This window comes from Falco naumanni, chromosome 1, assembly GCF_017639655.2.
Source record: "Falco naumanni isolate bFalNau1 chromosome 1, bFalNau1.pat, whole genome shotgun sequence".
NCBI classification, from domain to species: domain Eukaryota; kingdom Metazoa; phylum Chordata; class Aves; order Falconiformes; family Falconidae; genus Falco; species Falco naumanni.
In genome coordinates, this window is record NC_054054.1 from 91,404,834 (window position 1) to 91,429,799 (window position 24,966).

At 43.5% G+C, this 24,966-nt stretch overlaps 1 long non-coding RNA gene across 1 annotated transcript; it reads right to left on the reverse strand.

Annotated features, from left to right (window-relative positions):
- Positions 1–657: 657 nt before the first annotated feature.
- On the reverse strand, positions 658–22,921 carry LOC121082752. Its single transcript, XR_005826106.1, has 8 exons — positions 22,869–22,921; positions 20,029–20,097; positions 18,739–18,887; positions 14,029–14,161; positions 11,397–11,519; positions 5,743–5,913; positions 1,839–1,935; positions 658–817 (listed from the first exon to the last, which is right to left on the reverse strand). It is a non-coding gene; the product is annotated as an uncharacterized LOC121082752 (long non-coding RNA).
- Between the last annotated feature and the right edge of the window lie 2,045 nt (positions 22,922–24,966).

A 24,966-nucleotide genomic window follows, 5' to 3' on the forward strand; every position in this document is an offset into this window, starting at 1 on the left:
CAGCTATTTATAGCCAAAGAGACTTTGTGAAGTTTCACTTTCAACATGTACGCCAGACACTGTTTGGGAACTATTTGAATATTGTTCTGTGGATGGACAGACAGACAGACAGACAGAAGGCAGACAGACATTTTTTCACAGGCTTTGGAGGTACAAATTTTCTGCTGTCAAGTACAGCTTAAATTTTCAAATGGAAATTTCATCAAAACCATCATAATTCATTAAACAAAGCAAACATTTCATAACCAAATCATCTGGGTATTCCACTGTTCTGGGTTTGCTTCTTTTTTTAATGTTTGCAGGGAATTTATTTATCAGACAACTCCATTTCTGGGAGTGCGGTGGCAAACTTTCAATGGGATTTAATTTCCCACTTTCTAGTGCCTTGAAAATCTGTTCTTTTTATAGATTTTGGCTTCTGTTTTTCCAGGCACCTCACCATGTTCTTCATGGTACCTCTGGACTCAGATGGTTTGATGTGGTATATAGCAAATGATCTTTATGTTCCATGGCAAACTGGATTTAAATGACAAGATCTTCTAAATTTGAGAAAGTGACCGTGGAAACCCTGCTTTCATTTATATTAAACCAGGTTCTTTCTCAATGAACTCATTATGGAAATGAAGAAAACACTCCTTGCAGTGACAGCTGATACTTACACTGTCATTCAGCTCCAATTATTTTGTTCATTCACACATTTTCAATACCAGTGGGCTGCAAGGTTTTGAACTTGGAAAACACAAGAAGCTGCAAAACCTTTGAAGATGGCTTGAGACCGTGAGGTAAGGACACAAATTGGAAGTGTCTGCCAAGACACCTAAAAGCAAAGATTAAGACCAACAATTTTAAAGGTATTTGAGTATTTCTCACATGTCAAGGTCAGTTCTCATCATGGTCTGATATTAAAAAGTACACTGTGGCATTACCAGAATCAGTAATCGCTGCTCACCTTTCACCCTCTGTTGCTCATTTCCCTTCCATGCCAAAATGCTCTTTCCACTCATTTGTGCCAGAAAAACTCTGTGTGACCAGGCACTGAACCAGATGGAGGAACTTTTCCTGCTTTAAATAAACAAACACACTATTTTTTTTTTTTTTTTTTTTTTTTTTTTGCCAAGTTGCCTGGCTCGTCCCATCTGGTTCCCAACCACAGGAGTAGTTGTGCCAGCATAGCAGCAAGAACAAGAGGCTGGGAGACAACAATGTCTTAAACCAATGTTACCACCAAGCAATTTGTAATATCAAACCACAGGCTAAATCTCAACTAAAAGCTTTTCGGGTTCAAAGTGAACACCTCTATTAAGATGAATTAAGCAATTCACAGTGTTCAGAGCTGCAGTTTCTAATGTAGTTTAAATCTTTATTTTCAACACTCATCCCCGTAGCAAAAATGGCCTGAAAGAAACCAGATAGGAAGACCTGTGTAGACGAGGTTTTCTGTATATATTTTGTTTAATACAAAAACACCTCTCTGCACTGCAGTTATTACCATTGTGACTCTACTATACTGCAGAGATACCAGAACTACCTTAAAATCCACTTGTGCCGGTCCTGATAACCATCTAGTCTCAACAACACAGGCTCAGCATGGACTAATTTGTCCCGACAAGATTATTTGCAAATTAGGTGAGGAGGTCAGACAGCTGCCCTATAACCACATAAAAATGTAGTAAACACTGGCTTCAAGTTTATACCCTACCTCCTTTTTACACGTTTTTCACAGGGCATTCACTGCACATGCCCCCTCAGTGCCAAGTTTCACCGACTCTTAAGCCCAGTTTCAGCCAAGAATATGGTTAAATGCCCTGCTCAGGCTGAGACGGCAGGTGTGTACTCACCTAAGGCAGATGTCTTTCAGCTGAAGGGTATGAAATAGATCCTCAGCTGGGAAGACTCAAGTGTGGTGATGGTTAACGCCATGCAGAAACTGGATCACTGGAATTAAACACAGGTAAAACTTAGGAGGATGGGAGCAGGTTTTGCCTTGAACTAACAAAATAATGGTTTCTAGATGTTTACACATCACATCCCTGTGCTAGATAGAAGAGCCTGTCCCATCTGGAGGGCTAAACTAGTCAGATGATGTTATTGTGAGAGCAATTTTGGATCACAATCAGAACATCCTCCTCCATTACGCTTTGCAAAGGGTCTGTCTCTATTTTGTCATGCAGAGGCATGAGCTGCCTGTCAGTGAAATGAGCAGAGTACTGAGGGATTTCCCACGCACCATGACCCCAAACCCACGGACTCACATGAACTCATTCCAGATGTCTCAACAGTTTGTATTGACATGTGGCATGAGCATGCCCAAATAACAGAAGGAGCCGGAAGAAGATTCATACTTGTCTTTAATTCTCAGCTTCATAGTCTATCTGGAAAATGCATTCCTGGAGCTTATGCCCTGCTCTGCATTTCTGGGATCTGAGAAGCACTAACAAAAGCAAGACTGCCTCATTTGGGCCACTGCACACCCTATGAAAAACAAGGCACAAGGACAATATACTACTCTTAATCTTACGTGTATGTAGAAACGGTGTGTGACCACTAACATGGGGATGCATCACAGGCATATCCTACATGCCAGTGTAGGCAGACAGCACACAAAAGCAGGCACACACACTACACCGACCAAACCCCAGTGTATTCTTCCAGTACTGTCACAAGGGCAAGAAGATGCAGAAGTACTTAGAACGAGAGTAAGAAATGCCATACTGTCTCAGACCAAAACCCAACCTAGCTCAGTACCTGATCTCTACCAGAAGGCATGGGCAGCCTGCTTAAGGTAGAATACAAACCTCACATCCCCTATGACTGATTTTGCCCTGTTATACCTGGCTATCATTTTAGTAATCTGCTTAAAGACTTCCTACATCAGGTGGCTAGCACAGCCATCGGTGGAGCCACTCTCCATTTACACAGCTAAATGTTCTTTGAACATTTTTGTGCCTTTGGCCGCTGTATTCCTTGGCAATGACTTCTGCAATCTATTTAGCCACTCACGTCATGACTTACTTCCTTTGATTTGTTTAAAACTTACTACCTAGAGGGTTCTTCTGGTCCTCCTGACTCCAAAGCCCCCTCATGAGAGCTGTTCAGGAGTTTTTTCGGTGCAATTTCATTGGGAAAGGTCAGTTAAGTTAAACTGAAATTTACCACAGAAAGAATATGAGAGTTTCAAAAAGAATATGTTCTCAGGTCCTGCATGGAATCTCTTCTGCCACTCCACTCCACATCCTGCTTTTAGGATTACTGTGTGTAATGTGGGGTACCCAGAGTTTCACACTATTTGCAAGTATTTAATCCATGTATACAAAACTGAGTGCTTCCAGGAAGGCAAGCTACAAAAGTGCATCCCAACCTTCCATTGTACCTGAGCTAGTACACTCAGACACAGCGTGGAAGGCTCTGGTTCTAGTCCGTGACGTAAGGTACAGACCTGAGCTTTGGTTTCCCATCCCACAGCCACATGCCATCATTACTGGTTTATTCTGGGGTGATTTAACAACTTCTAGTTTTGAGTAACCATATGCTTGTTTCAAACTAGAATAGACATGAAACCCCTTTCTGCATCCCAGTTCCGTTCTCTGCACATTTCTTGTTCACCTGACCTTTACTCTTGAACTCCTACTTCCACAAATGTGCCTTTGCTGCTCCAGCAGAGATCTACCTGACTTCCCAAACTTACCTCTTCCCTGTACCTCCCTATCTGTTGAACAGGCACGTACCCTGTTACTGCACTGAGGTCTCCCTCACTCAGATCCTGACACGTACTCTCTGTCCCTGACACCCTGGGTCTAATTCTGACAAAGGTAGATGGATGCAGTATAGATTTCTTCACCTGAGCCAGTACCATTAGGAAACCTTTGCAGCCAATAACAAGAAATAGAAATTTCCAGAGTGTGATTCAGATTACCCTGAAGTGAATCACTAAACTGAAATATGGATGACAGTGTAAACACCTAAACTCAGTTAAAAGAAATCATGCCTTCTGTCTTTGGTAAGACTCCTCTTGGCCACAAAAGAACATCACACGCTCCAATTTGTTCCTTGTCATTTTGGGTGCTTTAAAAGGAGTGAATACTCTCTTCCCATTATCCTTAGTTTCAACAGCACTGTCTTCTGACTCTCCTACTTTTCCTCTTCCTTTTGAATGGTCTTGTTTCCTACCAGTCACATCAGCTGATATCTCACCAACCTACTACCTAGTAGTCCTGCTACAAAGAGCAGTCGTCTTGTCCCAGTAGAAAAGCGTTCTAACACTGTGTTACGCTGTTCGGAAGCCCCTTTGTGAAAACCAGCTAGAGATGTTCTCAGCTGGCTGTGAGTAATTAAACTGAAATGAAAGGTAGAGTTGTCTGCACAGAACAGAAGTTTCAGGTGCCCCCAAAATTAATTCAGATTTTTAGCACAAACATGATCTCCCAGCACCAAAACATAACGGCACACAAAGACAAGCAATTAACTTTACTAACTACTAAATCAAATCTTTGGAAAAAAGGTTTTTTTCATCACTTCAGGGGTAAACTAAACAGTTTCTGTAAGACTCCTGCTCACTAATTTGGGAGTTTCAAAGGACGTGGGGAAAGAAACAGTGGTAACATCCTGGGGCCTTCCCTGCAAACACCCCATGGCTTTCCTTCATCTCATGTATCTGAGTAAGAATCTGAACCCCAAATTCACCACTTTGGTGTTAAAATGGCCTGGGGATGGGGCAGTCCCTCAGGCAGACAGAAGCCATTGTAATTCTAAAAGCTTTTTAGGTAAGGGGCTGAATTGGTTTCTGTTTGAGCAAATCTTACATATAAAGAGGTAGCCCCATCGGAAGGTGACATAACCCAGATGCCACAGTGACTTGACACTGACTTTACAGCACTCTAGAGAAAGGAAGCAACTTCCCCTTGATCAGGCAACACCCGGGACCTCTCCTGCATCACTGAACACTCAGAAATGCCCCATCCCACTTACCTCCCCCTAGACAAAATGAAATGTTGTCCCCTATGCATCATTCATCAAAGCCAGGCCTTGTAATTAATAGCACCATTTGTTCAGGGGATTTCAACAGGTACTGAAATCCAAAGCATCAAAGCATGGACAGTCTTGTTCTGGTCTGGCAGATATAAATATGCCAGGATGACTTTCACAGACATGTGACTCAGGAATCATTGTCCCTGTAAAAAGGGTTTTAAAGTGTGGAGATACTGCAAACTAGGTTCTCAGCTCTGGCACAGATGATACTAAGAAAGCAGTGTTATATGAGGGGGACCACATTTTTGGTTTTGCTGAGGCAAGACTTTGGGCTGGAATGGTGCTTCACAAAAATGGGAACAGCCACAATTACAACAAATACCAAAGATCTAAACATGCAACAAACTCAGAGCAGCGAGGTACGATGCAGGCCTGGTCGTGCTGCCTTTTCCTTTGGCAGCACCTTCCATCACAGCAGCAGAAACAAAGGAGCGGCTGCTGCGAATAGGCCATTGCCCATATCAGAGGTTCAGTCCAGATCTTCCCAAGCCAGAGACACAGGACTTCCTCTCTCCTAGCCCTGCAGCACACAATGGCTCAACCCAGCACAACATCTCAGCCTCCTTCTTAAAACTCCTCAGCTCCTCTGGAATAATTTTTTGGGGCCTGTGGTTTTTCAGCAAAGTGGAATTTAAAGAACAAAACCTTGGTTCATTACATCATGGCTCCAGTAATGTCTAGGAACATTTTGCATTTGATAAAATCTCCCCAGATTACCTTCTGAAAGCCTTGCGGTCAAGTCACGTGGCTGGAAACACAAGAATGATGTAAGTAACCACTGAATAGCTCATAGATCAGTTCTTTCATGATGCTAGCAGAGAAACATGGGAGAGGCGTCACTCCTTCAAGGGAACGTGGTAATTAGCTGAAGTCAAGGAACTGCTATGCCTATGGAGAGACAGGAAGAATGGCTTGGAGTTAACACACGCTTAGTCTCACTTTGCACAAATTCTGGATCCTAAGTTGCTCACAGCGCCTACTTTCTGCATGAGTGTTGCCTCTCCTTATCTGTCCCTCTGTGTCTCGGTTTCCTCTGGGTGTATTATCCCACCTTCTGCCCGGGTGGTTTGAAAGCTCTCTGAGGAAAGAAGGTGGAAGACCCATCCTTCACTGTCAGTTTGTATGGTGTGAGACTTTGCTCTCAGTCCTGGTTCTTTCAATAGAGGTGAACCTTCCTTCAAGTCAGGATTCACGTCTGAAGCTTGATTATATGGGTGCTAGGGTGGATGGTCACAGGGCATCCCCTCCAGTCTAAAAGGTTCACAGATCTTGTCTCTGTTAATCCCAGGTAAAAATGGCAAAGCACTGGGAGATGAAAAATGCCAAGGATGTGAGAAGGATCTGCCTGAGGTAAACTTTTCCAAGAAACCATTACTTTAAAGGGAATCTGTACATTCTGCCTTCAGGAGACAAACAATTTTGTGATCTATTATTAAATGGATAAACCCTGTGCTTTGGTGGAGTGCTGTATCTTGCCTTCCAGAGACAAAGTGTGAACATTAAATCTTAATGTAAAGCTGTGTAAATACAATTTGTGTATTTAATGATGCAAAGATGAGCAGGAGTCAACCTTAAAATTCTGACATCAGTTGACTTCTCCGATGCCATTCAAGTCAAAGACAAATTGAGACACAAGAACGAAGAATTCTGATTCTGAGACTGTACTTATAACCACTAGTTCATGCTGCTTCTCATCAGAGCAATGTCACCATGAGACTCTTATTCAACTGAGAAAACAGAAGTGACAGCAGCTCTTTGTTGCGATTGGCCCCTAAGGTTCCCTTGTCACACCATAATTACTTAGCTGGATTGCTTTATTGCAATTTGGATATTTCATTCACAAGTGCATTTGGATGGCTAATTCAAAGTCTCGAAACCAGAGAAAACTACAGTGGATGATTCTTTTAATTAGGTGGCTCATCCATTTTGCTTGCTTTCTGTTACAGAATTAACAAAAGTCTTTATTTTTGCCTTGAATACTCAAAGGAATTGGAGGTTTTGTTCTAAGCACAAGAGTCAAGGACAGTACCCGTCCCAAAGAACTGACTGCCCAGAACAGACAACAGGTAAGAAAAAACTCCAATCGGTATTAACACTAGCTCCTCCTCCTTATAAATCCGGAAACAAACTATGAGGAGGTGGAATGACTCGCCCGGCATCACTTCAGCTGAATCAGAACTCACAGCACTGGGTAATGATTCAAGCAGAAGACCACCCTTCCCCTTGAACAGTAGCTGGAGGTCTGAGCGCGAGTAGCCTGGCGAAGGAAGGATTATATGGTTCACATAGCTGAAGACTCCTGAATACCCTGAGGCTTTGCCACAAACTGCCTCCCCTCCACGCCTTGGCACAGGATCCTTGTCAAAGGAGCTGAAGATAAATGCTCAAGTCTGGTATTACTCCCAGTGGCCCATCTGCAAGCTTTGGCACTAACTTCCTGGTAGGTGCCTCCCTTTCAAACTGGAATCCAATTTACAAAGCCTTTAATTTTAAACTTTCTCATCACTGACTTAATAAAACTAAATGACAGGTAATGGTCCCAGAAGCCAGGAACTATTAGATTCTTCTCAACACTAATAAGGACTGATCAGATGCTTGTGCGCTCCTTTTCCAGCTCACGAAAGCCCAGCTCCCCAAGGACTCTGCAACTGGGGGAGAAACGGGAAACCAACCCTCTCACAGGCAAGGGAAGAAGGGAGAGAAAAGGGAAAAAAAAAAAAAGAAGGAAAAAACCATGTCAATGCGAACACTTAAAACTGAAAATGGGTAGCTGGGTCACTGTAGATAATGCCTGCTCTCTTCCTGGAGTTCATTTGGGGCCCACGTGCTCGCTCCATTTCCCCAACAGGGCACTGGGGGCTCTCAGAGGCGCTACAGGCATCGTGGCTACACAGAGGCATGGAGCAAACCGGCTCTGATTTCTGCCCAAAGGCATCAGTGTCATACCGGTCGGGATGTCAGCTTGGGAGAATGTCAAGGCAGCAGTCACGGTGTGCTGTCACAAAGAGAAATAGATATCATTTCAAACACACAGCTCTAGAGAGAGGAGAGAGAGGCAGAAAAGAGAATCCCATAATGCACTTTTTTTTGGGGGGGGGGGGGGCGGGGAGAGTGGGACAAGGAGGCTTAACTCTGCTTTGGCCATACTGAAGGAGGCAGAAGTAGAGGATGCTCCGAATCTTTACAGCCAGTTTGTCACAAGGCCGGGAGGGGCAGGTGGCTACTCCAGAATGGACCCAATCCTCATCTCTTTGATACACTTCTGGTTAGAAAAAAAGGATCTGGAATCAGCTTCCACAGTGTATTTCCTGATTTAAGGAGCTCCTTGGCCGGCACAAAGCTTTAGTCTTCACCTCTAGCACAAAGGAGAACAACAGTGGTGTGGTGGCAATGAACAGAGCTCCAGTGGTTTTCTGTCCTCCCCAACTTACACCTCCATGCTGTAGTGACAGAGGAGGCTTAAAACCCAACCTCATTCCTGCCCCAGCTGTCAGTAAAAAACAGGTCTTACAGTCTCCACATCCCAGGTCTGAGGCAAGCCTGGCTTACACACATCGCGTTACCCACTCTCCAGAGAAGGGTGGCTATTACACTTGCATCTTCCCCCATCACAGAAACCCAGCAAAGTTCCTTAGGCATTCTTTGGAGACACTCTACCTCATCTACCTCTTATCCCGGTGACAGAAGACCGCCATGGCACAGTCAGGAGTGCAAAACACAGCATCAGACTCTCCTCCACCACAAGACCATGCTGGCACAGCTCCTCCCTCTTTGCTTCTCTTTTTGTCAGTATTATCTGGCTTTTGCTGTTGTTTCACTGCTGTTCAGGATGGTATTAGATCTGCTGCTACTTCTCTTTCCCAGACCACACTTTTTTCATGCCAATTTTCTATCCTTCCATGGTTGCAAGGGCATTTGTCATGCAGCACACCCAGCTGGAGAGGAAACACTTCTTTGTTGGAGGGGAAAGAGAGTCTTCACCTCAGTCCCTTTCCCACGGCTAGGAGGAGGACTGAAGAGAAGAAGCTATCCATTGTAAAAGAGTCCCTCAGACCAGCTGATATCACTGCCCAACAAGGAAAACAAGGTCCACAAGAGTACAGGAGACAGCTGGTGACAGTCCTGGAAGGAATTTCAAGCCAATCCTTTTGGCTAGGACAGAAGAATAAATGAACACAGGAGGTACTTGGGGTTTAGCACAAATCAAGGCTAAGGATTAAATCTGATGGATGCTGCCAACTATTCTCTTCAGTTTTGGGGTGCCAGGTGGTAGTAAACCCTGATCACTAGTGGCAGCTGTCACTCCTACTGGTTTGAACAGATAAAATTTCATGAGATACCTGGCAAGAGTTCTGTCCATAGAAAACAGTGACAGTACCACAGTATTCCCAGTATCTTCCTCTAGGTTTAGGTAATTATTTTGAAAGCAATAAACACTTTTCATATAACACCTTTTAGTGTCACGAAAACACTATCCAAAGGCATATGTATTTTAACAAAAGGAAAGGGGATGGAGTTAATTATTGAGAGAAACATGACATTTCCAAGAGCTAATTATTCCTCGTTCCCCGTAAATTATTTGCTTTTTGCCCACGTGCAAAAAGGGAACAGCACCAAGGAGTCTCAGGCTTCATCTTTGAAGGCATGCTAGTGGAAGGCCTGGAGACGACACAGCAAGCTTATCTTATTACCTCCACCACTGCTGTCTGTGTAGCATTTTTGATATACAAAGCCTGTATCACAGAAAGCTCTGGAGCCTGTTGCAATATAATTAATGTGATAGGAAATCTTGTACTGGAGCACAGCCAGGATTTTCATCACACTCAAGCCTCACTCAGTAACCACTGGACTTTTCATTCCTCCCTCAGCCACCCACCTTATTTGTCTTTGCTTCCCAATTCCTCTGAAGCACCTTTTAAACCCTATTGACATGATTGTTAGCTATAGTAGCATGCAGGATCTACAAAGGGCTCTGTCTGGAGCAAATTCCTTGACTGCTGGCTCATCTCTAGCCTAAATCAAGGCTCTCTTATCCTTGCATATGACACTAGCTCATATAGCCTTAAAACCTCTCACTTCCCTATTCCCTTCAGACATTTTTAAACTTGAAGTGGTTCCTCCTTCCTCACCCCTGTCCTTCTTCTCCCAAGTCTGGCTTTCCACATAAAATTCTTTCAGCTTTTCTGAACAGTGAGAAATCTCCCAAGACTGCATTATTCTGGTTACCCCATACTTTGCCCTGTACTCTGGATCTCTCTGATAATAAGGTGCATACCCTGTACATTACAGCTGTAGAAAGAAGGGGGTTTATACATATGGCCTCTTCCAAGTGTAATACACAGGCCTGGATCCTCTCCCAACATCTGCTCTTAGTCTGGACAAAGGGAATGAAAGATGTTACAAGGTTTGTAGCTTGTGTAAGAAAGATCTCATGAAGAATTGCAATAGCATACTTCTAACCCATGGGAAATGGGTATGGACAACCTCTTGGAATGAGGTGTAGCCTTGACAGGGATGCTTCATCTTGCAACACTAGCTCTTTCACTGCACTCTTTACTAGTAAATAGCAAATAGCATTTGTATTGCTTCTTACCGCACCACAGTGTTGGACAGATGAAAATCTCTGTAGCCCATAACAGATAGGATTAGCAAAGAGGCTTGCTGCATCCAGACAATAAATGGACAGCAGAGTGAAGAAGAGAAGCTGGTGTCTTCGTGTCTGTGGTTATGTATTTATCTGAATGTTTTCTTACTCTTTTGAGAAAATATAAACGACTACTTATGTTCTATTTCTACCTGTTGGTCACCAATGGGTTATACCAGGCTGTCACCACAAGCAAAGTGCTGGTTCACTTCATCCAAAATCTGCACCCATAGGGAAATGTAAGCAACTCCTTGCTGTAGTTTTGGTTTAACCTAGCTCTAATGCAACCCAACCCTTTTCACTAATTATACTTCCCTGTCCCCAGATTTAAAGGATTTTTGTTTCTTATGAGAACACCAATGTAACTGTGGATTTTCTTACGCTCCATGTAAGGCCTGTTACTCAGATAAACTCAAAGGACCATCATGCTTTATATCCCTGGCTTGGGTATGATCATATTTTACACTAGAACAAAGCACATGGTAAATTCCTGAAGTCTGTTAGTCAACTTGCTTTTCACAGGGTAAGATGACAATACAGGATCTACTATGAGGCCACAAGTTTCACAACATCCAGACCAAAAAAAAAAAAAAATGCCTTAGATGCCCAGCTCCCATGGGAAACCTAAATATCAGCCCTAATGCATCTCAGGTGGGGAGCCCAAAAGCCAGAGTTACTCTAAATCTGTAACTGAAAGTTTGGATAACTAATTCTGTTGGAGCTTTACCTGTGTTTGGCATCCCTGGATATGCCCTCTTTGTCCAGCTGATAGTTCTGTCCTCATGAGATTTCAATGCTTCAGACACTCCCCCAGGATTTAAGCTTGTTGGAGCAGTATCTGTGTTTGGACCTGCATGAAGAGTCCATCAAAAAACTCTGTAAATTCAAGATGCTTGAGGTGCCCTGAAGTTCCTGGGTGGGAAAACAGAAGTCCTCACCCTGCAATAAAACTACGCAGGAGCAAACCAAGGACAGCAGGACTTCTTTCATAAACACTGTTGATCTTTAAAACAACCATTTCTCAGCCAACCTCCAGGCTACGTATTCCATCTGTCACAGAAAATAATGGCGAAAAAGGGTGTTTCTGTCTTGATGGAAGAAGAGCTGAACTGCTGTCTTGATTCTGCCACCGCCTCTTTTTTAGACTCAGGGCTAATTGTTCCATTTCCAGACCTCAGCTCCCCATTTGTAAAAGAGACAGAGCAGCTACAAGTCTCTCTCTCTCTCCTCCTCCTCCTCTCACCATTCACTGTCTTGTTTATTCAGGCATTTCACAGAACTAACTAGCTAAGACCTAGTGCAATGATTTCATCTGGGATCTTATTGGAGTGGCAAATAATAAATAATAAGAGAGGAGCTGTCTGTCCCAGCAAATTGAGAACAAAAGATGAGATGCTGTAATCTGGATGAATATAGAATTATACTCACCCCCATGCCATGGCCTGTTTGACTTTAAGAGAGCTGTGCAGCATATGCACAACGCAGCTGGATTCTGGGTGTGAAGCACAGCCCTGAGAAGAAGAGCTTTGCAGTCAGTATTAGCAGCAGAATCTCACTGGTTGTTAAAAGCTGTGATCTCCTCTTAGACTATTATTTTATTAAGGAAAAGCACATCTCTTAGAAATCCCCCTCCCTGTTCCCCTCCTGTGACTTTCCTTCTTGAGCTCCCAGGACTATTTAATAAGGCATAGCTTTCAAAGGAGCAGAAGCATGACCAGATGGTCTAGCAAAACAGATCTTGTAAAAAATGAAAACTTGAGATGCATATGTGTCCCCTCGAAACAACTCTAAACATGGATTTTGAGGTGCACCATTTAAGGAAAGGCCGAGGGCCTGGATTGCTTTCTAACTGATATCTACCCAGTCACATATATGACAGACACTTATCCTTTTCACTGCTTGTTGTCTTTTCAAACCACACAACAGTGTCATTGTTCAGATGGCAACTTCACAGCAAAAGGCGATCGTCACATCCCTCAGCTGGAATTGGCTGCAGTTCAGATTTCAAAGCCCAGAGCAAGGTTTTTTCACTGAAGCTTTTCTTCTGGGAGCATGCTGACAAGCCGAATGGCTTACCCTCAAATGTGCCAGGCCATAATAAAATCACCAGTCACTCAGGATCTTCTCCAGACCAGACAAAGGTACTGCAAGGGCAGGCAAAACAGATGCCCTGCAAATACCAGAAATCATGTGGTGTTTACTAGGACTCTCAGCCTTGTTCCTGCCACTCAGCTGGACCAGCTCCAGGCGTTCAGGGTTCACACTGGACTGACTCCAGATTAAATGACAATGTAATAATTTATGTGCGTCTCCATGCTTTGGTTTTAAAACCTCCAATTAAAAGGGTACAGGGACGCAGTAATTTCCTTGCTGAATCAGACCTGTGGGCCCGTTAACGCAGGATCCTATTCATTATGCTGGAGAGTGGAAAGTTGACAACATAGCACTCTCTGCTCTGGTATTTGGGAAATTGTTGCTTTAAGAAGGATGACAAAGGAAAACTGAATAGTCAGGAGTAAAGAAAAAGAAAATCTTGCTGAGAGAAACAGAGAGCTTCTGCAATACTACCAGAATATTTGTAATCCATGCATGGCTCAGCCTGTGTGTTTCTAACAGCACTGTTGGGATGAGGAAAAGAATGGAAGTTCCATTGGGTACATAATTTTGTACTTTCATTAATTACTTGTGTTTTGTTTTGGAAAAGAACCCCCAAAATCCCAATATTTCATCCACAGTTTCATTTTGGACCCACTGAAATATGTTGGAGATGTCTTATACACAACCAAATATTACTAGAAAAAGAAGCAATAAGCAAAGAACTCATGTGGAAAGATAAAAAGCACCTAAGTAAAACCTATGGCTTCAACTGTGTCAGGTTCTCCCCCCTACTATTCCTCTGAAGACAAAAAAAGAGCCAAATCATTGTGATTTCATCAACGATTTCAGTTTTGCCAAAATGACCTTTCCAATGGAAACCAGACTATCAAAGTATTTCTGAGCAATTCTATGTACAATAGTTCCTAGAGAGTATCTATGTGAGCTGTGATAATTAGGACAAGATTTTTAAAAATATGTAGCTGTGAGAGAATTCAATGCTTGGACATGTGACTCCTACCACTCTGTTTTCACCTTCAGCTTTCAAGATGTTGGCTATGGACAAATACTACTTTGTTGTCAGCCAAGATACTGGACTTATTATAGAGGAAACACATGTATCAGACAGCATCTGCCATGAAACTTTTCTTATTCGGTCTTGCTTAGCTGTTTTCATCAGCACAAAGATGACAAAACATAAAGGATATTTATCTTGTGTAGATGTCATTTAAACTTCTATAAATGTGACCAGAAATTATTCTTACCAGCTCAGGAGGATCCTTTTTTGGGAAGATTTTCAGTGCTAACAGCTTTTGCTTACATGAAAAATACTGTGCAGAAGTACTTTCTCAAGGCACGATAATAACCCAGCTGCCAGTGCCAACCAGCCTGAGGAATCTGAGAAGGGAATGAACAAACATGTAAGTGTTCGTGCTGGATGGTCAGCTCCAGGACAGTTTGAAAAGCAGTGCTGTGCAGCTGCCTTGCCTTTAGAAGGAGCTTCTTCACAAAATGCTTCTTCCACAGCTATTTCCTACCAGTGGCAAGCTACTCCTGGCCTACAGCAGCACTGAATTGCTTCCTCCCTCCTGTCCTTGCACTGGCTCAGCTCCTTGGCCAGAAAGCAGAGGTGTAAGGCTATTTTCTATCTCTCCTCACTCTTTTCCCATCCGGAAGCTCTTTATAAGCATTCCCACCTGCTCCTCCACATTCAGATACCAGGTTGAGATAGTATGTGTAGGAGTATATTTGTTATTCCAACTCCTCAGAATAAGTGCTTTGCTGGACTTGGGCTGGTTGGTCCTGGAGTACAGGGAGATACACAGAAGTATCATTCCTATTTTCCTCAATATATTGATTTTTAAATTTTCCCAGTCCTTTCAATCCTCTTCAAACTTTCACTTTTGGTCCTGTTTATAATTTGGCTGAGATACTGCCAGCTGTTTACCTGAACTCAGCCGATCCGTTCCTATGAATTACCCTGGTGCAGTGAGTCCAACCAAATGACACGTTCCCCTGCCAGCTGGAAATGGCTTTCATACATGACTGAGGGCTAGAAAGGTCCTTATCTCTACACTTCAAAGAGCCTCCTCCCATTTGACAGCTTGGTGTCTCCCCCTGGATGATGTGAAAATCTTATTCTCAACAGTTTTAAGTCTTTTGATCTTCATAAAAGCCAGGTCACAGAACGTTTTACCCTGTATGTCTTGAGGAATGCCATAAACCCTGAACCATTGCCACATCAGGCCTCAGTACCTCTAATCTCGCAGTATTTATGAGCTCATAGTTTCTTTGAAGGGACACAATCTACTTTAAAATCTTGTATTAAAATCAGAAATGTCATTACCTGTGCCTGCAATTTACATTAGTAAAAGAGGAATAAAATCCATAATCTACTACTTTTTCCTCCCACCAGTCCAACTTCTAGGTCATTTGCATTTATGTCCTCTCCAGTAACAAAAGCAGATGAGGGAATTTCCAGCCAATTTCATTCTCTGGGCAGTGCTGCACATGCCAGTACCACATTGCAAACATTGTGGGGGAGTATTTTAATGTAAATAAAGATAGCGTCTAATCCAGCGTCTTTAAAATAAGTGCATGAATCCATTTCTTATAGTAACATTTTGTAAGTCTGTTAAAAATTCAGGACACAAGCTCACTGATGACTTAAGAAACTCGTATTAAAATTCTTATGTTTAAGAAACTCAGAAGATCAAAAGCAGAACGAGAAGGATTTATTTCTACACACTATTACTGCATCTTCTTTTATCTGTCTATGTGTCAGTATTTCTGAAAGTGCTTTTCATCACCTTGTTATCTTAGGGCCTGATCTCCATCCATAGTACTGAACACCACTGAGGTGCCGAGGGCCCTCACAACTTCACTGGTGATGTTTTGAGCCAACAGACCTCAGCAGGCCTGAACAGATTTCATCCTTGCCAGGTCTGGCCACGGTGTCATGTGTACTGTCAGTAGCTATCACCAAAGATATCTTTCTGCATTTTCTAAAACAAGCCAAGTCACAGAGAAAGAGGTAACATACCCTGAACTCGAGACATTCCTGAGTTGAAGAATTCACATGGCACACTTGAAGGAATATGCCACAGATATAAAATCAGGCTTACAAGAACTCAAACAAGAAATGGGTCTGTCACCAAACTATTTCCACCAAGTCTAGAAGAACTAAAAAAAAAATATATCTCTTTTTCTTTCCCAGCTTTGTTATCAGTGCATTCCAGCATAGATAGAATAAAGGCAAAAATTGTTTATGCAGAAAGCAAGCAAATATCCCTCCTTTTCTAGACCTGCCAACCACGCAAGACACGCAGATACTCAAGCCTTGCTCTTGTCTGTCAGAAGAGGAAGATCAAACTCTGCCTCCCTCCCCACTCCAAAAGAACAGTGAATCATGAAAACTCGTGGCATTTTTACTGTTTAAGTCAAGCAGAACATGGATCTTCCTTTTACAAACTGTGTCATGGAGCAAGTTCCCTCCTTCCCGCTCAATGGATACTCATACAGAGACAGAAGGGTTGGTTTAGTTTATGGCAATGCTTCACATTTCGTGGGGTATTCCCCATACCTCAACCACAAAAGTGACAACAAGCAAGTGCATCCCAAGTCATGGGGGAAAAGATGATGAATGTAAAGGGCATCTATTGGAATTATGTTGCATTACAAAGTAAGGGAGAAATGTTTCCAGTATCATTAAATTTCTCATTTATCCAGTGCATTTGTCCAGATCATAAGAATCACATCAGGGAAAACAACAACAACAAATCAACACAAAATCAAATAGGAAGGGAGAAAGGAAAGGCTGATAATACTAACACTACCTAAGAACTAAGACTCCCCAAGATGTCAAGTTTGACAGCTTCCTTTTCCTTCCCTTTGAAGGTAGGTTAAGGCAAGTAATGAAATTTTATACACAGTGCAAAGACAGGGAAGGGAAATAAAAAAACCCCAAAAATCAAAGGAAAGAAAAAAAAATCACAGGGCCTATGGGATGATGATAGAAAACCCCATACAAACGGTATCCCTCCCCAGCTGTCAGAGACATGAAGGCACCTGGTACAACCTTCATTGATAAAGGCTCAGATCCGTATCATTACGAGACAGCTCCCTGGGTCTGAGGCCTAATTTATGATTTTCAGATTGCCAGCTGTGACATAATTCACTGGGCAGCAAGACTGAGGTCAATATACGTTTAAGTAAAAAGGTTTTTCGTAAGCCTGTGGGGTCAATCAGGAAAAGCTGTCATTATTGGATGGGAGGGAAGACAGGGAGAATGGATGGGCTGGCAGGGGGAGGAGAAGTGACCAAGCAGTCAATTCCCGTTAAGTAACTAAGACCATTTTATTGCTAAATAGCAGTCTAGCAACAAAGCACATCCTGGAGCATGTGAGCCAAAGGATCTACTGCTTTGGAAAGAATTATTGTACCAAGTCTCCTGTCCTTTCTTCCCCATTATCCTCCTCCCAAATTCAGCTAGGACCCAGATTCAAATCCTTCATTCAGAGATGGAAGATGCACAGTTGAAAAGACCATTAAACCACCTGAACAGAGCTCAGTTCAAGCAACCTAAGGGCCCTGTGTACAAGGGAAGCATGACACAGGCCCTGCCCATGCTCTGCACAGTGGCTTCAGCACCCTGTGGAACTTGAAAGGTAAGGCCTTCCAGAAACTGATGTTCCCCGTTTTATTCACACCTACCTTGCGGCTGCTATGATGTCATTTACTGCAAGACAAAACGCTTTACTCAGTAACTATCTATATATTCATATTTAAGCTGTAAGATTCCTGGTGGATTGTTCTAGGGAAAAATCATGGCATCTAAACCAACTGACCTAGACTAGCTTGTGCCCACTCCTTGAAGGAAAACATCGTCTGGTGTAGACAGGGTTAATGACATGTTCCCTAGCCAAGTCTGAAACCCGCAATGTGCGTTTCTGACCCAAGTCAGCCCTATATATAAGAGAAGACAACTGGTATCTGTGATCAGGCCTGACTTCCTCAGAAAACTGGATCTAGCAGCTCATGTTCAAGATGCCAAGATGAAATCTTGGTCATTAAAGCCAGACTTAGCAGACTAGAGTCCCTCCTGTTCTGCCTGCACCACCCCAAAGCAGCTGAGCCCTTTGCTTAGCCTGAAAAACTTCAACAGAAATAGGCCATGGAATACAGAGGAACGTGTCCTGTTTCAGCAGGGAGGGTGGGGAAGGCTGCCAACGGTGAGTAGGTAGTTTCAATAGCTTTTAATACTTGTATGGAAAAACAAATCGGTGAGAAGAGTTCAGAAACAAAGATAATCCAGCTCAAAGTGCTCATGGCATGACTACAGACAGAGGAAGTAACTACAGAAATCCATCTTCTTGTAGACTGCCTACAGATAGAGCTGGTAGCTGGAATACAGGCTCCTGGTAGGATGTAGCTGGCTGCCTGCACAAAAAAACCTGGGAAGCTGCTCCGCAGCCAAGCAGGCCTGGAAAGAAGTGTTGCTCACCAAGATTGTACCAGTGCTGTTCCAGAGAGCATGGATGTGGCCATCCAGTCCAGCTTGGTTTGGCACAGGAAGGTGGCTGCATAAACAGCGGTCAGAATGAGATCCAAAACCAAGACCATTGCTGCCACAGGGGAAGATGGCATGACACAAAAGAGACAGGCTGCCATGGGCAATTAACTGAGGCAGGGCAAAACAAATTTGTTTGCTTTCTAGGTCCAGGCCACGACTGCTGACAGGGCTGGTGAGTCCTAAGAAGGCACTAAAGGGGAAGTCCAGGTTTCCTCCGTGAGCAGAAATGTGTTTTATGACTTTTCAATTCTAATGCAAGACCTCACTCTGACTCACCACATAAGCTGGTTACTGCTTATGCTGTTTCAAATTTACTTTCCCTCCAGCAAACTTCCCTACACTGACGTTAATTTCTTCTCCTTCTTTGCTGCTTGAATCCATCTCCTTACAGTACATAACTGACCTTTTTTTCCACATGTTGAGGGTTCTCCGCTGTGTGTATGGGATGCCAAGAGCCTCCTCCAGGAAACTCCTTGCTGCCCACATTCTCTTAAGCTTCTGCAGCTGTTTCTGGGGGTGCTTCTGGTTTTGTTCCAGGTAGATGGGTCATTTCTGTAACAAATCAGTGTGGAAACAACACTTCCATAAAAAGATTAGGCATATTAAAGAAAAATATCATGTAGCATCCATTTCAGACACAAGCTTTCTTGAGAAACAGGTATGGGTTGTCAGTTCAGGCCTCTGCTTTGAATAACTGAAATGTAAAGCAGCATATGGGGGTTAGAAGCATTCGCTTTCAGCATGGGACTCAGGGACCCAGCTCTTGCACATTCATGATTGAATATTATATACACCTACCACCTCTGGGCTGGGCACCGCCATTACACAGTGTTTAGGTCAGACAGACTTCAACAACTCAGCTGTGAGGTGCACACAAGATTCAAGTATTTTCCTCATTATTATTGCAGAGGCCGTAAGTGGCAAAAGCAGCTCATGTTTTCTCCTGGTTTCTAACTTGCGGGAAAGCTCGTTATCAGCAGGGCATCCTTGAAACAGCAACCAAGAGCATTAACTTTTAATATTTAATGTATTCCTCAGGCTCTGGGAGAGCAATGTGAGAAATATCCCGTAAAAATCTATTAGTGTTAATAAAATACCACCCAACAGGTTGTCCATTATCAGCAATTAAAGTTTTCAAAGCAGGTCAGATAACTCCCTGGAATGATATGTGTGGCCTTTACATCCGTTCTTCTCCTTCTTCCATTTTTTTTTCTTTATTAAACTTTCTCAACTCTTTTTTTTTTTTTTTTTCCTCCCTCCCACAGCACAGTCTGAGCCCTACCCAGTGAATTATAGCACTAATGAGGTGTTTATACTCTCTGCCCATCAATCACAGATGTGTGTGAGTGAAAGCGCCAGCCGATAGTCGGGAAGTGCTGCAGCCTTTGCTGCAGCCAAAGGAATATTAGACTGTAGCTAGATAAATCCCCTGCTCTTTTCCTTTGTTGCTCTTAGCCTCAGGGCAGGAGCAAATACACTCCATCTGATTTTCTACCCAGCATAAAAACGGGGACATCCTTGTAGCTCACATATGTAACCTCTGTCCCTCTCACTTGTCTCACTTTACCCTTAGCCGCAGCAATGTGTCCCTGGAAAGCGACAACCCCAACAACTAAAGGAGCAGCTAACACAGGGTGCCATCAAATAAGGCAATAGCTTCCCCTCAGTCCTCCTATTTCAATGCTTTTCTCACCTTTTCCTTGTCGATGTCTGGCCATGAGTCCCCAGAAGACAGATCTGCTAATGTGCTGATGGTGGTACCCTGAAGGACCAACACCAAGACCATAATTAGAAATTAGTTAAGACTGGTTTCATTTTGTAATAAAAAAAACCCAACCAACAAAAAGCCAGACTTGGATTTTTAATAGTGAGGCTTTGGCTTTCTCACTGGTAATGAATTCATCTTAAAGAAAATTAAAATTAATCTAAATGAATAAATACCCATGTTTATGGAGAACTCAACTATATTTACACCTACACAAATGGAGTAATTAAATAAGGTCTCTGTGGTCTCAATTTAGCATAAACTGGCAGAGTGGGACTAATTCATGTGATGCTCACAAAGAACTCCTCAAGGTATGCCTACTGCAGCCTCAGAGTTCCTAGGGAGAAGACAAAGAGCTCACAGCTGGTGTCCCTGGCAGCCTTGCACAACCATAGGAAGTCCCCTACATCATCTTTAAAAAAGGGAGTTATGAGCAGAAAGAAGGAGCTACAGGGACTCAGCCATGACTGGAGGGATGAAAATCAGTTCTTCAAAGCAGCTGCTTCTGTTCTAGTTCGACAGCAGGATCCCTGCAAAGTCGAGCACTCCACATGCGCTCATCACGTTAAGGGAGTCCAAAGCTGTGTGTGCAGCACTGGCAGCCTCCTGCCCAAGGAGCTGAGGTTTTAACCTCACCCCAGCACGTATTAGGGTGGAGCAAGCAGTTTTTTCTCATCTTGTTGAATGATTAGTATGTAGGGCTTTCATATTATTCTTAAAGAAAATTATGTTTTCACTGGAATGTGGTTGACCTTGATGGTGCTTTTTGGAGCAGTATCCATGCCTGCCCCCTCAATTTTTACAAAAATAGCTCCCAGCCATCCCATCTTCTCCCATTCCCACCATATTTATCTCTTTTTCTCCTGATAGGATCCTGTTATATCTCTTTCTCTTCTCTGGCTCCCTCCCCACATGTCCAGGTGCAGAGCCGTGAAAGGCAGTTCTCTTTTCTTGCTCCATAGCTGCTCACCCATCGATCGCCACACTGCCCCTGGGGACAATGGCAGCCTTGGGGCCACCACTTTACTTCATCTGGGACAGGAGATTTCTTGTCTTTCCCCAGGTTCATGCCTAGGGCAGAGATTTTTAACTCTTATCAATCTGTAACTCCCTACTACTTTTGTAAGGAAGCCACAAGTCCTTGCACAGCTGATTCACATCTACTGGCAGAAATCATGTTCTTAATTACTTCTAATGAACTCTTTCCCAGATATCCATGCATCCCCTCAGTCTGCTGGTAGAAAAGCTTGATGGAATTTTCCAGTGGAAATAAAAGCCTTTTGTCAGCCCAACTACTGGGTCAGCTCCCCATAGGAACCTGCCACAGACTCTGGAGGAACATCTCTACTGTAGACTGGGATAGCTCACTTTCTGACACTGTTGATAAGCACATTGATAAGCCACACAGACAACATCACCCTGCGGCCCTACTGCTTTTGGGGACTCAAGCAAATGCATCTGAAGGTAGTCTGGGTGCCTTGCCCTCCCACTCTGTCTGCTGGATAGACATCTGAATTTCTTGGTAGGGAGGAGGAACGAGAAGGGCAGAGAGGGAGACAAACACTGGTTTTTGTGGTAAGCAGCGGGGAGGGGGGACTTGGCAGCTCTTTGTAGCAGAGCAGGAAGTCTTAATACTTGGAGCCAGTTGACTAACCTCACTGGTGACCTTCCATCGTAGGCGCCAGTGCTCTCACACAGGGGAAAAAAACAGAAGGAGAGAAAGAAACAGAAGCTGAGAGAAAATGGTCCATGCAATCACTGCAATACAGGGATGAAAGGGACACCACACTCCAGTCATTTGGTAATGATATTTATAAACATAGGGGGAGCACTGGGAGGGGGACAGCAGACTCACTACCCTGATGCACCTCATAAATTCCATTTCTGTTCTTAAGGGTTAAGTTTCTATTTATGCACCAAAACGAGTGGTTGGATTTTCTCAAGAACTTGGCATGTTGAGAAAATATGGCTTTGAGTGTCCCAAGGGCTATATGTAAATCATGGGGTAGGTGTGTTGTGCAGTCTCAGTCCTGAATCATTCAGACTAGTGACATGACCAGAGAGCACTACAGCTCCCTGACTCACATGCCCAGGATTCCTTCCTACGGAAACCAGAGCGTGGGAGGGGAGAAAACAGAAATGGTGCACAGCCACATCTCACATCTGGGAAGACAGAAGACAGTCCTCAACACAAGAGTTGGGAAACACTGAATATCCCACAGTTTAGCTAAAGCCCCAGGGAGCTACTGGGTGAGAAGTTCCCCTAAGAACTCAAGTTCTTATAAATCTTGTCCTCTTCTAACATCCCAGGCAACAACAGGACAGAAAGAACAGGGATGCCCTACTTCACAATGTTCATGAATGAGGCAATCTCTTCAAATATGCTTCAAATATTCTTTCTGTTGCTAGAATTGAGTACTCAAAATATAATTTGTCACTGAATTATTTTAAATATCTCTTGTACCCCAGTCTTCCTGTGTACAACTTATTATTTGTTGTTAAATTTACACAAAGACATTAGCCGAGTTTAGCAAATCGTTTCCTTCTATCACAGAAATGCAGCCATCTCCAAGGATGAATAAAGTAACCACTTAACAACACAACTTCTACAGTGGAAAAATACATACTGATTTTTTGTAGTGCTGATGATGCCCATGCATGTTCTGAGACAGTGTGTGCAAGCATGTGTGAGAGACATCCCACAAGCTCCTCTGGTGAATCTTAGCACCCCCAACTCCCCACCCCACCTGTCTGCCAGAGCACTCTACCTTGTAGCAGGGTCAGCAGAGAAGAACGTGCCTCCATGCACACTACAGAGCCTGGGAAAGAGGGGGGAGAGTGTGGGCAGCACGGTGGTTTATGGGTAGGAATTCCATGTTTAGGACAATACTAGGACTCAGCTGAAAATCATTAAGTTTGGTCACTTGAGTGCTTTTGAAATTCATGCCCCAGACATGAGTCTGAGGCAGCCCTGCTGCAGTGACTCATGTGGCGAACACGTAAGGACCATACATGCAGAAGGACTCATACAACAGAACCAGCTGTGTAAGGTGTAAACCAAAAAAAAAAATAATCTAATTAAGGACACCCTTAAATATGTCACATGTGACACTGGCAGTGTTACATTCCACTTCATTTCTCCTTGCACTGTAGCCAGGATGGCAACACATGTACCCTCCAAAGTCAACAAAGGCTTTTTGGACAATGCCCAAGAATCCGTAAGTTGGGCTTACTCCAGCAAACCTAGGGAGAAATGACCAGATCACAGCCAAAGGTTGTATTGCCACAACAGTGGATAAGCATGGAGCCAGCCTGGGCAAGCCAGAGTGAAAGACATTGATTTTATACTGCCAATATAGCCTCTGTGAGACCTGCTGGATTTCCTCTGCCTGTTGGATTAGACTACGTATGGAAATCAGAGCCAGAATGGGAGCAGGGAGAAGAGAATAAGGGGGAAATCACGCCCCATAATTTTAATCCTCTAAAAGGTAGGGATTCGGTCCAAACTAATTGTTTAAGTTCACTTTATATTCAATGGAGAAAGAAACTCCTTGCCAGAATGGAATTTCTCTCATCTTAAATTAGGTGGGATACGTGTTCCTCCTTACCATTCTCTGTTAAGAAGAAAGGAAACCTAGACAATTAGTTTAGTCTGGATACTTTGCTTAATAAGACTAAAATTAGGTGAGGTGAGTCCTACCCAGGCAAGTGTGACTCGCGAGCGATGGAGCCAGGAGTGCAGCTTCACTCCCTCGTGCCCTGGCATACCGTCTTGTTTCTGCCACCTTTACTCACGTCGATCATCACCCAACCCCTTGAGAAATCAAGGCAACTCCTGACATGAGGATGCCAGAGAGTGGCAAATTGCAGGAATTTTGGGAACACAGGGATGAGAAGTAGTTGGCATCACAGTTACTTCAAACATCTCATGCCAGTCTCATGAGATGGGGGCAATTTCTCTTTAAACTGCCTATTTGTCACATTTCTAAGCTGGATGAATTAGCCGGCCCTGGCATTTCTCCCAGGGCAGCTGAGCTTTCTCCCCAGCTTCCTCTCATTAATGGGCACAAGAGCTTGAGCCCATGAACCCTTTCTCTCCTTCACCTTCGTTTGCTCTCTGCTCCCCCAGCACACACAGACCCGTGTTGAGTACAGCTCAGCCATTCTGTGATGGAAAATGAAGGCAGCTGCCAACACACAGGGCTGCCGTCAATTCCTGAGTGCAAAGGAGGTGCAATTCACCTCCTCCGTGCCAGGTTACTCCAATTCTGCTATCCATGACATCCCTGGCCTTGCTCAACAGCTTCAAGCAAACTGCACAGACTTGCACTGATACAATTAGTCTGCCTCAGTCCTGGAAAAGGAGAAACCAAGAAAAACTACACTGAATCCTGCCTCTTCCAAAAGCTCACAGTTTCTTTCTTTTCATCCTTCCTTCATTTTTATTTCTGTAATTATTATTCTCCCCCTTCTTTTTTCCTCTTCCCCCATTAATAGGGGAAAAAAGCAAGCAAGAAAACACAGGCAGCCAAAAGCTCATTAACATACTTGACCTTTCTGAAGAAAATTAATTCTAAATTCGCACATACCAGCTGTGTTGCTTGGTTTTGTCAAAACGGTGGCATCATTAGAGAGGAGAAGAGATGGCTCAAGGGGACGGGGTGTCTGCCACCTCAATGGAACTTGCACCGAGTTACTGAGTGCTGGCACAAATAAAGCAATGACATGGGCCATTCTGTCAGCTTTTCACATGAAATTAATCTTCGTTTCGTTGGCTGTGTAAATTTTTATCACCATGGAGTGGGGGGTGATGAATATACCAAAGCATCCTGACAGCTATGGCCTGAAAACTCGAGATGGTCTCAG